Genomic DNA, 15794 nt, shown 5'->3' with positions numbered 1-15794 from the left:
TGTGACTAAGACTGAAGGAGAAACCTAAAAAGAAAACTGGGGGGTGTGTTGGGGTGGGAAGGCTAGGGGGCAGGAGGAGCTAGGAAAGGGGAATCTGTGGTTGGTATGTAAAATGAATAGAATAATCTCTTAATAAAAAATATATATATGAAAAAAGGAAACTGAACATTTTCAGCTAGCCCACCACTACAGTGACACTTTGATCCATTCACCAAGTATAACACATAACGTTTTAAATGTGAAATCCTTGTCAGAGGTTCACACATCAACACTTTGTACCTAACTGATAACACTATTTGGGAGGTGGCAGGACACCCTAAGAGGTAAAGCTTGCAAGAAAGAAGTAGGTTTTTGGAGGCAAGATGTTGGGTCACAACTCCACTACATGCATATATCTATCTCTCTCTCTCTCTCTCTCTCTCTCTCTCTCTCTCTCTCTCTCTCTCTCTCTCTCTCTCTGTGTGTGTGTGTGTGTGTGTGTGTGTGTGTCTGTGTCTCTGTGTGTCTGTGTCTCTGTGTGTGTGTGTCTTCCTCTTCTTCATCCTCCTCCTTCTTCCTCCATCTGCCATATATAAGAACAACCACAAGCTCCCTTGCTGTGGATGTCTTTCTGGATGCTGTAAATATGATTTCCTCTGATTGGTTGATAAATAAAGCTTTTTGGCCTATGGCAAGGCAGCTTAAAGGCAGGCAGGTAATCCAAACAGATAGACAAGGAGAGAAAGGAGAGCAGATGCTGCCAGCAGCCACCATGAGAAGCAGGATGTAAAAGTACTGGTAAGCCACAAGACACATGGCTAAATACAGATTTATAGAAATGGGTTAATGTAAGATACAAGAGCTAGCTAGCAATAAGCCTGCCGTGACCATAGTTTAAAATTAATATTAAGCCTCTGTGTGATTATTTTATAAAAGGCTGCAGGACTGTGGGTGAGAGATTTGTCCCAACTGTGTTCCAGGTGGGACACAGAAAAACTTTCAGGTACACTCCCTCATTTAGACCAAAGCCCCAAGTGCCACACCTAGCCTGCCATGAAAATGAGAGAAAATAAATCCTCTCCTCTTAGTTGCTTTGTAGCAGGAATTTGACCACGTGACAAGAAAGGCAGAAAAATGGATCCAGAACTCAGTTATAGGATAAACATTACCATATTACTCCAGTGCTGGAGTCGTTGTCAGCTGGGGCTCCAGGCTTGAAATGGGAGCTCGTGGCTGGTCACATAACAGTGACAGATGAGAAACAAGAGAGAAAGAGAGAAGCTGGAATCAGGCCCAGGTTACAAGCCATCATATAATCTATCTACAGTCCATTGTAAGTGACCTTCTTCCACCAGGCAGGCCTCACCTCTTAAAGATCCCATAATTCCCCAAAACAGAACCACCTGCTGTGGATCAAATGTTCAAGCACATGTTTTGGGAAACATTCAGAGTAAGCCTATAACCTCAAGGCAAAAGCTTTATGACCCTATCACATCTTGAACATCTCACTTCTTACTGTTGTTATAATAACATTTAAATTTCAACATGGGTTTTAGAGATGACAGTCAAACTATAGCTTCTACCCTGCTCTCCCAAACACACACACACACACACACACACACACACACACACACACACACACACACTCTCACACACAACCCTCATGCCTTTTCACACACAAAATAACATTCATTCCATACCAATAAGTTTTATTTTTCACACAACCATTCACTTTGTGGACTTTATTATTCATCATTCACATGGGAAAATATAAACTGGTATAAACTTGTATAGTTCATGTATAGGATCAAGGAAGGTTGCAAATATGATTATACCTCAAATGAGAATTTTATCTTCTCCCTGTGGTAACTTGTACCTTATCCTGATATCTACAAAATAATTGATGATAAATGAAGAATTGGAAGGTCATGTTGACTCATCTGTAGAGGAAGATGTGGGAGAAACAGAGAGAACCATGTAAACAACACTGGAATCTACAGCAATCTTTCAAATTATAGAGGCACCATAGGACAAAATTGCCTGGAGATGTCTCTCAGTTAGTAGAATCCTTGCCTAGCATGAACAGAGTTCTGGGTTTTTCCTCAGCATTGCACAACATGATTGTGGTAGCATGAAATTACAGGAGCATTATAGGACAAAATTAGCTGGAGATGTTCAAGTGGATAGAGTCTTTACCCAAAATTCACCAAGTTCTGGGTATCATCCTCAGCATGGCATAAAGTGGGTGTGATGGCACATGCATACAATCCCATCACTCTGGAAATGAAGCAGGAACTTAAGATCATTTTAAAATACGTAATTATCACACTTTCAGTTATAATGATTTTCCCCAAGTAAAGAAATTTCAATTATCAAAGACCCAAAACCATCAACATCATCATGGCTCACTGGCCAAGAATGACTCCGTGCATATGGTCCTCCTGATTGGTCAGCAGGTCATCGGGCTAATATTGCACCATAATGCCTTCCCTCTTTTAGAGACAAGGTCTATCTAATGTAGCCCTACTTGACCTTGAACTCATTTTGTAGCCAAGGATGACTTTGAACTTTTGATCCCCCTGCCTCCATCTCCCAGGTGCTGGAAATACAAGTGTGAGCCATCATGGTCATATTAAAGAAGGCTGAGGATTAAACCCAGGGTTTCATGTATGCTATGTAAGCCAGAACTCTGCCAACTTAGCTACACCCATGGCCCCCATAATTTATTTTTTGTTGTTTTGTTTTGTTTTGTTATGGAAGAGCCCAGCCCAGCATTGAACTCCTGGTCCTCCTGCCTATACCTCCCAAGTGTCAGGATTACAGATTTGTGCCCCCATACTCAGCGATTGGTTTTAGGTTCCACTTTGTAGCTCAGACTGGCCTTTAACTTGCAGTCAACTTGCCTCAACTTCTGAAGTAGCTGGGTTTGAAAGCTAACGGCACCAGGTCTGGCTATGTTTTTGTTGTTGGTTTTTCATGCTATGCTTGAAATCTGGTGCGTGTTTTGGCAATGGTGGCCTGTCTTAATTGGGAACCTAAATGGTCTTCAAAGATGTTCTTTTGTTCTTTGTCTTTCTTTTACTTTTCTTTAAAAAAAAATCTTGGATTTATATTTAGAGTTCATGAATCCTCCCACTAAAAAAGAGGATTTCCATGACTCTGATGTTCCAAGAATATCTCAAGTTTTCCAACAGTTGAGTATCAATTTCAAAATTGAGTTGATTTAAATTTACATTTGATGGACTATATTTCATTTGAAATGCATTCAGTGGTTGGTCTCTTTGTTTGTTTGTCCTTACACAAGGTCTCCCTCTGTATCCCAGTCTGATGGAGTTCTAACCCACTGTGTGGCCCCCAATGAACTTCTGTCTGTTAGTAGGTGAAGGCAATATACCTCCTCCAAAGTGTGAGGACTATGACAGTTACTGCATGAAATGTACTTCATGGCTCCCACTGGGATTCTGGGTTGGAATAATGACCCAAGTTCAGGGCCAGATCACCCCGCTTGGCAGGACAAGGTCCTAGTGTTAGTCAAATCTACTGTGGCACCTTGCCAAGGTCAGAAAAGTACAGATGCTTGCCTGAAACCACCATGATTTCTTGACCTTTCTCCTCAACCACTGGAATACAGCAATAATGTTCTCCTCTCAGCCTCCCCACTCCTGGGACTACAAGTGTGTGCTACCACATCTGGCACATTTCAAGTGTTTTATGATCATGCTTGGGAAGCAGCTATAATATGTATAGTGTAGTTCTAATCCACTGTGTGGCCTAAGATAAAGATTCTTAACACCTATGTACTTCTGTCCATTAGTAGGTGAAGGCAATACACTCTCCCAAAATGTGCCAGTTACTACATAAAATGTACTTCATGGCTCCCACTGGGATCCTGGGTTGGAATAATGACCCAAGTTCAGGGCCAGATCACCCCGCTTGGCAGGACAAGGTCCTAGTGTTAGTCAAGTCTATTGTGGCATCTTGCCAAGGTTGGAAAGTACAGATGCTATGCTTGAAATCACGATGGTTTTCTGACCTTTCTCCTCAACCTCTGGCGTATAGTTCTGCTGCCAGCATCAGACAGGCATTGGCTGAACATCACAGAAAGGTCGCCACCTCCCCTCCTTCACTCCATCTCTCTCCAGTAAACAGAAATGAAGTCTTATTAAGAAAGGGAGATCTAGGATGAGCATGGCCACCCCATGCTTCTCGTCTCTGCATTAGGAAGGCTGAGATTAAGCATCAACCCTTGCCTAAATAATTTAGCAAGACCCTATCTCCAAATTAAAACCTTAAAAGAGTGGGTAATGTACACAGTGGTAGAGCACTTGCCTGGTGTCTTAGTTACTTCTCTGTTGCTGTGAAGAGACACTATGACAAAGGCAATGTACAGACGAAAGAATGTCTTGGGGCTTACTTACAGTTCCAGAGGGTTGGAGTCCATGACCACCATGGCAGAGAGCATGGCAGCAGGCAAGTAGGAATAGTTGAGAGTTCACCTCCTTATCCATAAGCACAAGGCAGAGAGAAAGAGAGCTAACTGGGAATGGTTGGGCTTTTGAAATCTCAAAGCCTACCCCCATGACATACCTCCTCCAAAGGCCACACCTCCTAATCCTTCCCAAACAGTTCCACAAACGGAGGACCAAGCATTCAAACATGAGTCTATGGGGTCATTCTCATTCAAACTACCATACCTGGACTCTGGCAATCAACAGTGAGGGGCTTAGAGCTCAGTGATATGACACTAGTCTAGCATAAATGAGACCACAAGTTTAATCCTCATTACAGAGAGAGACAGGGTAATAGAGGAATAAGTATGACATGTATGAAAATTTCAAAATGAAATCCATTCTTTTCTATACTAAAAAAGTTAGTGAACAGCTGAAGAGGAGCTGGAGAAATAGCTCAGTCAGAGATGTACCTGCCTCACAAGCACCAGGACCTAAGTTTGGATCTGCAGCACCCACGTAAAAACTAGACATGAATGGAGCATCTATGCATAACCCCAGCATTTGGAGGGTGGAGCAGATAAGTCTCATTGACCAGTCTCAAACTAATTTAACTAACTAATTAATTAAAGTAATTAATTAAGTGAAGAACAACTGAGGAAGATACTAACATCAACATCTGGCCTCTACACACAAGCATGAGCACATCCAACACACACACACACACACACACACACACACACACACACACACACACACACGATTTTTTCAAAGAGAAAAAATTTTAAAGCATTTTGTAAATGTTTAATAGTGTGCACAGATTGGCCACAAAGGAAATGGTTGTGTAAGTCATGTGCATGCATCTTACCTTTGCTTTAGCGTTTCCCATTTGCAAGTCTAGGGACTGAAGACCCACACCAGAACTTCAGAACAATGAAACATATTTGATGTTCATGGTGGCAGCTTTATGGAAACAAATCATAGCACTAATTAAACACATGGAAGTGTATGAGCCAGTGGTGGGGCACATGTCTTTAATTCCAGTATGTAGGAGGCAGAGCCAGGTGGATCTCAGTGAATCCCAGGCCAGGCTAGTCTACAGAGTGAATTCCAGAACAGTCAGGGCTACATACTGAGACCCTGTCTCAAAAGAAAAAAGTGAAAATATAAACTTGTCTAATTCTCTGACTGTGGGTTAGCATTATACGACAACAAATCAAGAAAGCCAGTAGGTTGCCTTCAGGGTGTGGCTGCTAGCTTCCAAATTGCCATTTTCTCTGAATGCCCCGAAGCCAGAGGTATCAACACAGCTATATCCTGGAGAAAACAGAATAAAGTGACTGTAAACAACAACACGATCCTGCACCTAAGGCTCAGAGATCGTTGTGGAAGAGGAGACTGATAGGACTTCCAGCTGCTCTGGATTACTATTTGACAACCCGCATCGAGTCAACCCAACCTGTCAAATGAGGCAGCTGGGAAAGAAACACGAACCCCAGTGGGATAAAACTGAAACACAGAGCTGCCATGGTGAACCAAGTGGGGAAGTGGATGGCAGCAGGAAATGATGGACAGCTGGGTGTTTGATCAAAGTGACAGCAGCAACCAGAAGGCAAGGTGGAGAATTCCCTCCCCATAGCAGCTTCTGGGGAAGGTGACCTAGAACTGATAGAAGCCCTTTGGACAGTTAAGTCTCATCTTCTCTACCACTGCAAAGGTGGATATGCACTGACCTGATTGTAGACTAGTTTCCCTCCCTCTCCCACTAGATTTGACAACTCTTCTCTGATTGGTCCCATTTTCACCTTATTTGCATATATGTATATATTCAGCCAATCAGGGCCCAGATGATCCTACAAATTTGGGTTCAGAGACCCCCCCTAGAGGGGTAAAGTCATTCAATAGTCAGAGAAAGAGGATTCCCCACCCCACATCCCGGCCAGAGCCTGACTCTTGAGGAGGCTCCTGGTTCCTGGCTGAGGGCTGAGCTTCCAGATGCTCTACAGAAAAGGAACTCTGCGATCAAAACTCACCAGAGACAGACAAGTCCGAGGATTGCTGTACCGAAGAAGCTTCTGTCTCAAGCAGGGAGCCTGCTCAGGATCCCACCACGCCAACCTGTGGGACTCGACCTGCGGCCACAGGCAGCAACACACATTTCTGCCTCTACCTCTAAGACTCCATCCTTTCGCTGAAGATGAGAATTCATTCCTGAGGCTGGCTCCAGCCCTCGAGACCTGCCAGGAGACAAGATCAGGAATGCAGAGCTAAGATGCTCACAGAGTCTCCTCTTGTGGATGGAGTCCTTCTGCCACCATGGGGTCTTAAAATGTTGACTTTCTCATTTAAGTGGTTATTCCTGTGAGGTAAATAAAATCCCCCTTGTAGTCCAGTCATTGTCTGCTCACTCCATTCTTAGGGAGAGAATCGACCACCTCACAGCCTACAAAAAACAACCTCACATTTTCAACAAAGAGTTTTGAAGGCATAGCTTTATCAAAGCACATAAGTCAGTAGCCCACTCTAAGCAACTCTATTATCATCAAACTTGGTGCCATTGGAGAATTCAGGAAAGTTGGTAGAAGCATGAGCAATGTTGGACTTCGTTTTTGAGATGAGAGGTCTCGTGTATACTATGCTGGCCTCTACTGAATTCTCCCCAGGTGCCTGCTCTGAGATTTCTACCAGGGTCCAGAACAGAAGCAACAAGTGGCTAGGATTCTAATCTAAAGGATATAAAAATCAAGCAAGCACACTGCGTTCTTTAGTCCATTCACTTTATTCTTCTAAGTAAAATTCGATCTACACAGTTTCTTTTCTGTTCTCATACTTAGCTCCTCTCTAGTCTCTGGTTATTGAATCTGGTTCTTTCCATCTCTGTCCTCATCTTTGTTCTTCTAAATCAACCCCCACCCTCACCCCCACCCCCCGTGCTGCAGGGGAACTGGTATATATATGGAAGCAGTAATTCTTTGGCAAAGCAACGTGAGATTTGAAGCTTTCAAGGTTGCAGAGAGAGGTGATAGGGATCCACACATAAAGCAATAATTGTCAGCTTCCAATTACAACCCAAAAGGGGGAGTGACTAAAGGGGAGTTCTCTGGTAGGTTCAACTAAAGGCTAAGATCAATTAGGGAATTCTAAAAGGTAATTTCTGTGCTCAAACTATAATCTAGAAGTGTCTAGGTAGACTGTTAGGGTCTATAAACGTCAATAAGTCACTAGAAAAGTAAAACTGTCTTTGGTGCCACTGTTGTCCCTGCTCATGCCAGTTGCTGCTGCTTTCTGGAAGGGCGGGGGACTTATGCTCGGTTGCTAGGCAACCTACTTCTTAGCATGTAGCATTTGGTTGCTAAGGAGGATTAAAACTTAATTTGCACTAGAAGCGAAGCTTGGCACCTGTTGCTTGCCTGGCCTTGTCAGAAATCTCCTTGGGTCAGTGGGAAATAATTACCTTAACTCAGTAACTAGCAGGTGGCTAAAACATCATCCTAGCAATGTGAGCAATAAATCTCTTAAATTAGAGTCTTGTGTAAATAAACCGGGATGAAGGTAAAGTTTTGAGGATTTAATTGTTACTGGTTATTTTCTCTTATCCATAAGTGAGGTAAGCTAATTCTTATCTATGTGAAGCTTGTCCTTGGAGAAAAAGGTATCTTTGTTGAAATACTTTTGTCTGGAGAATGGCCCTAGCCAGATGTAAGCTAATGAAGAATAAACACAGCTGGGGAAAGTTATCCAATTACCCCAAATGTGTAAGGAGAGTTGTGCCCATAAGATCTAGATGCAATCATGAGGTTACACATACACATAACATGGAAATGCACGGTAAATGGGGAGAATCACAGCTGTTATTGCACAAGAAGTTTACAACAAGAAACAGCCAATTCATTCAAAAGGTAGTAATTCCATCACGCCTTGCATGATGGTTTCCTCTAACCGAACCCTTAGTTCTGATAGGTTGACCTTCTGAACTCTAGTTGTCACCTGTTGTATATTCCCACGGTTTTTTGCTACCAGCGGCTCTCAATAGACCTCGAATTTGCTTTGTAGCCAGCAATGTCTTGAACTGATCCTCCTGCCTCCACACGCTGGGATGCCAGGTGGGCACCAACACCAAGTCTATGAAGCGCTTGGTATTGAACCTGGGCTTCATGCACGCTAAGCAAGCATTCTACCAAAGGAGCTACAGCCCCTTCCTTAAGCCTCTTTTTTGAATAATCAGTAAGTTGACGAATGTACATGTGAGCAAACATTTCAAACTACAGGACACATTTTAAATTACAACAAACTCCACTTCCCAAATGCTGAAATTGAAGGTATATACCATAGCACCCAGCAACAAGGTCATTTAAGGGGCTACGCTTTTTTTTTTTTTTTTTCACCTCTAAGGTTCCATTTACCATTCTTTTCATGGTTTATGCCGTCAGTGTCAAATCTGAATGTCTTCCCTACACCCAGCTGCAAACGTCGAACACTTCTTCTAGAAGTTTTATAGTTTGGCATTCCATTTTGGTTTGTGATGCATTTTAAGTCAATGTTTGCATATGGTAACATGCATGGATCAATGTTCTTTCTTTGGTATATTCATATCCAACCTGTAGGCAATATTGGTTGGAAATGTATTTCTCCTCCAAATTGCTTTTGTAACTGTTAAAAATTATTTAACATATGAGCAGGTCAATGTCTTTCACTGAAGTGAGGATGCCAAGGATTGAGCCAGGGTGTTCAGGACATCTTAACAAAAGCGTGTTACAGATTAAAACCAGCCATCTCATGGCCTCATCCAGAAAGGAAGATGAAGAGACTAGGGTCTCACTACTCCCTCAGAGTGAGCAGCAACAAACATGAAACCCTCCCGCTGAGCCCTGCCTCTTAAAGGTCCTATCACCTCCCAATAGTACCACACTGGGGACCAAGTCTTTAGACATGCTGTGTAGCTATTTCCTGTGACTTGAAACATTCTCTCCTAGGAGGAGGAAAGAACACGGGGAGCTATGGGAAGACACAAGGCTCAAAAAACTCAAAAAGTTCTCAAACTCACAGAGCCCTCTCTGAAGTGACGTAGTAATAAAGAATGCTGATAGGGAGGGGGGTACTCTCCAGTGTAGCGGGCCTGCAAATTGTACATGGAGTGCCGCAGATGCAGCTTTGATGAACCATTGCCTGTGCCGGGGTGGCTTTGGGCTGATACCGCTGCCTTTGGATTATCTGTGCTCCGATCATTGGTTCACCAAGCTACAAGGTTAAAAAATGTTCATGTGGTGCCAGTAGACATCTGTTCACAACAGGGAGAAGGCTCACAACAAAGGGAACAATTCCAGAACATGCTATAGCAAGCAGGAAGCAGAGTCTGCTGCGGAGTCTATAGGCATCTCCTAGCAGATGGATGCGTTTCCTTCATTCCTTGTTTGCTGCATAACTTGCTGGGTCTCTAGTGTGTTTATAATGAACAATATGTGTCATGGGAATCTAGTGGAGTCTTTGTCTCTAGGGTAAACATTAGAATGTAATAGTTGTTTCTCACTGTACTAGGGTAACAGTAGAATGTAATCGTTGTTTGTTGGAGGTACTAAGACCCTGAGAAAATTATTGTAGAGCACAGTGACTATTTTCTATGATTTACAGAGTTGTTTTTCTGAGGGCGTTTTCCATCCATTGCATGACTGTCACAAGACTATCCTGTCACACTTGGAACATCTTGAATTATTGAGTACTGCAAACAGTACACAATAAGGACAAACAATACACAATAATATGATGATTTCCTTCAAAGAATATATAGAATAAATCAAGAGCACTTTGGTATGAGGAACTTGTTTTACCCAAAAAACAACCTTCGTGTAACATTCAATAAATAAAGTTTTGAATAGTGGTTCAAAGTTTGGTCCATCAGAGGCTAGACCTCTCTGTTGCTAAAGAGCCGAAATTGCATTCTGGAGTGACCCACCTTCTTTGAACATCCCATGTGATACAGAATACCCCACAAATATATGCATGGGAGTCACTTTTATCTACAACCTTAATTTGCATCTAATGATTGTTAGGTAGAAGTCTAAAAGCAATTTGTTTGTCTCGCATGTTCCTTTTTCTACCCCTTTCTCCTCTTGCCCTGTCTTCTTTTGGCTTAAGTATTTTCTGTAACTCTATTATGTAACTTAGCCTGCTAACCATAGTCCTTGGTCTGTTGTCATTGTCCCTGCTTCAAGGTACAAAGTATAAGCCTTCAACTTATCAAGTGTCTTTCTGGCTCCTTCTGGCTCACTAGCCGCTTGCTGTTTTCAATATTGCTTTAGGTTCATAGAATACACATTTAACTTATCACAGCCGGCCTTCTAGTGAAGTTGTATCATCCCCCTTGACACATGAGAACCCTACTATAGAAGAGAACACCCTGGGCCCTCAGGCTATTCAGTTCATACATTTTACTTTCATGCATGTATGGAGATATATATATACTTTCATGCAGAGAGAGGGCTGAAAAGATGGCTCAGAGGTTAAAAGCACTTACTGATCTTTCAAAGCACCTTAGTTTGATTCCCAGCAGCTACATGGTGTCTCACAACGGCCTGTAACTCTAGTCCTAGGGGATTTGATGGCATGCATATGGTACAGAAACATACACGCAGGCAAATATACTCATAAAATAGAGAACTTTTAAAAATCAAACTTCTCTGTGGATAAGCACATCTCCCACCCCTCATTAAAGAAGCTCCTTTTTGCAATAATCTGAGATCATTACAGAAAGACACTACTAGTCAAATGCAGAGATCAACTGACTGTGGGCTGCCTGTCCCCAGTAAAGAAACTTACAAAATAGGGCTGGAGAGATGGCTCAGAGGTTAAGAGCACCGACTGCTCTTCCAGAGGTCCTGAGTTCAATTCCCAGCACCCACATGGTGGCTCACAACCATCTGTAGTGAGATCTGGCGCCCTCTTCTGTATACATAATAAATAAATAAATCTTTAAAAAATAAATAAATAAATAAAAAATTAAAAAAGAAACTTACAAAATAACCACTTAGGAAATTCTGTGAGGCTCCGGGAACGCCACAAAAACATTGTAAGAGGCAAAGGACCAAGACAGTTGCTTCAAGATAATCTCTTCTAGAAGAAGTGGAGGAAGAAGAGAAGAAGGGAGAAGAAACTGCTTTGAGATTTCACCTTACCCCAGCCAGAATAGCCAAGATTCATAAAGCAGATGGCAGTAGATGCTGACAAGGACTCAGGACAAGGACTCAGGAAAGGGGGAGAACTTATTCACGGCAGATGAGAGTGCAAACTGGTCTAGCCACTATGGGAACCCCTTCGGAGGTTCCTCAACAAGCCGAAAGGAGATCTACCACAAGACTCCAGCTACACCACTCTTGGGCATGTACCCAAAGGACTCACCATCTTACTACAAAGATACTTGCTCATCCATGTCCACTGTTACTCTATTCAGAACAGCCAGAAGTGGGAACTAGCCAAGATGCCCATTGATTGATGAGTAGATAATGAAAATATGGTTCATTTACGCAATGGAATATTATTTGGCTGTTAAGAAAAATGAAATTATGAAATGTTCAGGTAACTATATGGAGCTAGAAAGGATTATCCAGGGTAAGGCAGACCCAGAAAGACTAACATTGTATGTTTTCTCTTCTATGTGGCTTTTACACTTTAAATATGAGTGTTTCATTTAGAATACCCACAGAGGATAAGTAGCTGGTAAGAGACCCAGGAGAGGAGAATCTTTCAGGGAAGGGATATAGCATATAGTGTTATAAAGAAGTAAACGGGAATTAGAACAAGAGGATTAAATGGGGCAGGAATGGCAGAACAGAGTGGAGGAGGGGATGAAAGGAGGGATAATTAACACTGAAAGCGTTTTGAAAAGCCATATAGAATCCTACTCCTGTAGAAGTGTCCTAAAATATATACACCTACTAAAGAAATTTAAATGGCATTGCCGTATAATGAGGAAGACAATACCCCAACTAGGCATCATATGCCACCAAATAAAACCCCCAGTACCAAGAACAGGCTACATCTTCTTGAATTAGCCAAATGGGTCTGATAGACCGCCCCCCTAAACATTACAGCCTGTTTCCAATACTATTGAATGCCTTTCACAACTTGACAGTAAAAGCATATTGCTGAAGACACCACATTCTTATGGTACAGAACATGGAGAAATCTAGCCGGTACTCATCTGGAAGCTTCTCCCCTACTTACTAGTGTCCATGGTGCTAGAAGGTGCTGTGCACGCTACTGGAGGAGAAAAGCAATCATCAGTCTCACCCAGCTGTGAGCCCTGTGAGTTATAATAATGGCCTGCCTGCAAGATATGCCCACCAGTGCAACAGTGGCGTGATTGTTATGGGAGTAACCAAGCACTTCTTAAAATCTGGATTGAATGCCTACTCTGCACACGTGTGTGTGTGTGTGTGTGTGTGTGTGTGTGTGTGTGTGTGTGTGTGTATCTCCATGTGTCCTGAAGGTGTTTGGTCTCTTTCTCCTTTACCTCTCTTCTGGAACAACCATCGACACAGATGAGAGAAACAGAGAGAAGGTGTGAGCTGGGACTCATGAGACCCAGAGGTGGATGCAGAACAGGTAGAGAAGGCGGTCAAGCAGGGACCTGGTAACACAGGGACACAGCTGGTAGGAGGCATGTCTCCATGGACTTCTGGGTCTCTGACTGAGTTGGTCACTCTCTCCCTGTCTTGTTCGGCCTGTGTCCTTCACTACCTGAGTGCCTTTTTCTGCCCCTTGGGGCATGATGCTCTGTTTCCCTTTTTCTCTCCATCCTCTCCCCCAAGCACTCCCCACCTTTCTTCTCTCCTACGTATCTCTGTCCTTCCTCAATCCTCCAACCTCAAGGAACTGAGATATTTCTAGAGTAACTGGTGACTGGCAGGAAGGGGTCTGTCTCCTTTCTCATGATAAGCCTGCATCCTGGCCATCTCAGCAGGACTCAGGCCCTGACTCCCCCTTGTGTGGTAAATGTGTCCCCACTGTTGCCTCTGTGTGTGTGTGTGTGTGTTTTAAGTGAGCAGTCAACAGCTTGCAGAGGTAAGCAAACCTCCTTTACTGATAGTCCTGGTTTGGGTGGAGGCGATTAAAACAGAGGTGGGGAGGTCAGCTAGAGACACTGCTGCGTCTGAGTCTAAAAGTCAAAGCTTCTAGAAACAGGCACACACAGACTCCTCTGACCCCATGGGGGAGGACCAACAGAGTACACCTGGACCTTCACACACTCATGAGCTTGGCAGGATGCCACCATGGACTTTTATGAACCCACGACCTTGCTCTTACTGGGCAGCTCAGGTCCTTAGTCAGGGAGCATGATGGGAAGGCATCGTATCCTTTGCATGGAATAATCCACTTAGTCCTCTGACGGCCTAGTGTTGCTGCCCAAACTGAACTTGAAAGGTTCTTTAAAAAGCAAAAAGAGGGCACAAACTTGAGTGGTTCGAGAGGGGGGTGTGACTCTAGGAGAAGCTGGCTGGAGGGTGTGAATGCGATTAAAATGCGCGGTATGAAATTCTCAAAGAACTGATCTTTTCAGTGAGGAAAAATACCTAAAGTGCTGCCGTCCGCTGCCATTCTGTTGGTGACACAGTGAGGCACAGCGTGGCTGACAGCTTGCCTCTGGGCTCACTGGGTCTAGAAATAAAGTCCGGTGTCAAACTCAGGCTGGTTCAGAGCCTGATAATGGAGAATGTGAGGCAGACAGACAGACAGACAGACAGAGGATGGTGAGAGGTGAGGAGAGAGAGTTCTAGGGCTTCCACGGCTGGATAAGGAACAGACAGGGCTAGTGACAATACACAGATACCCTGAGCTGGGGATGTGACTCAGTTGACAGCATGTGACTGCCTAGCATACACGAAGTCCTGGGTTTGATCTCCAGCAAGACATAACCCAGTTATGGTGGCTACATAGTCCTGACGGGCAGCCTGGGCTAATGAGACCCTATCTCAAGAAAGAAAAGTAACAGACTTCTTACCTGCAGAATGAATACTGCTAATGGGAATTAGAAATGACTCACTGAGACAGAGGAGAGGCCAACAGCAGCTCCCCAGATTCGGCCTCTCAGCTTTTCTTCCACTGGTGAATTCATCCCTGCCTCCCCTGTGCGGGTTCCAAGAGGCCCCCCCTCTAAGAAGTGCTGTAAGTCATAGTAAAGCACTGGCTTTTAAGTCTGACAAACCCCAGTCCACATCACAGTTTGGTTGTTTTGTGTTGCTGAAAAGCCCCGGGCAAGTGCCTACTCAGCTTTGAGCCTTAAATTTTCTCACTGGAAAACTTAGGGACGATAACAGTACAGGTGTATCCTGAGATGGAGTGCTGGGAAGCATGAGACCTGGTGTTTTTGTAGGTGCTCAGTAAGCACCTGGTGCCACCGAGATGTGGGAAGCTAAAGACAGCAAGCTGAGAGAGCTGGGGACAGGGTGGGGGAACTGGGGACAGGGTGGGAGAGCTGGTGACAGGGTGGGGAGCTGGGGACAGGGTAGGGGAGCTGGGGACAGGGTGGGGGAGCTGGGGACAGGGTGGGGGAGCTGGGGACAGGGTGGGGAGCTGGGGACAGGGTGAGGGAGCTGGGGACAGGGTAGGGGTGCTGGGGACAGGTTGGGGGATCTGGGGGCAGGGAGAGGGACCTGGGGACAAGGTGGGGGACCTGGGGGCAGGGTGGGGAGCTGGGGACAGGGTGGGGGATCTGAGGGCAGGGAGAGGGACCTGGGGGCAGGGTGGGGGACCTGGGGGCAGGGTAGGGGTGCTGGGGACAGGGTAGGGGTGCTGGGGACAGGGTGGGGGAGCTAGGGGCAGGGTGGGGGAGCTGGGGACAGAGTGGGGGAGCTAGGGGCAGGGTGGGGAGCTGGGGACAGGGTGAGGGAGCTGGGGACAAGGTGGGAGACCTGGGGGCAGGGTGGGGGAGCTGGGGACAGAGTGAGGGAGCTGAGGGCAGGGTGGGGAGCTGGGGACAGGGTGGGGGACCTGGGGGCAGGGTAGGGGTGCTGGGGACAGGGTGGGGGAGCTGGGGACAGGGTGGGGGAGCTGGGGACAAGGTGGGAGAGCTGGGGGCAGGGTGGGGGAGCTGGGGACAGAGTGGGGGAGCTGGGGGCAGGGTGGGGAGCTGGGGACAGGGTGAGGGAGCTGGGGACAGGGTGGGAGAGCTGGGGATAGGGTGGGGAGCTGGGGGCAGGGTGGGGGAGCTGGGGACAGGGTGGGGAGCTGGGGACAGGGTGGGGGAGCTGGGGACAGGGTGGGAGAGCTGGGGACAGAGTGGAGGAGCTGGGGGCAGGGTGGGGGAGCTGGAGACAGGGTGAGGGAGCTGGGGACAGGGTGGGGGAACTGGGGGCAGGGTGGGGAGCTGGAGAC

The sequence above is a fragment of the Peromyscus californicus genome, unplaced genomic scaffold (assembly GCF_007827085.1).
Source record: "Peromyscus californicus insignis strain IS unplaced genomic scaffold, ASM782708v3 Scaffold_4__1_contigs__length_199733344, whole genome shotgun sequence".
In the NCBI taxonomy this organism is placed as follows: domain Eukaryota; kingdom Metazoa; phylum Chordata; class Mammalia; order Rodentia; family Cricetidae; genus Peromyscus; species Peromyscus californicus.
Note: the sequence above shows the minus strand (reverse complement) of the source record.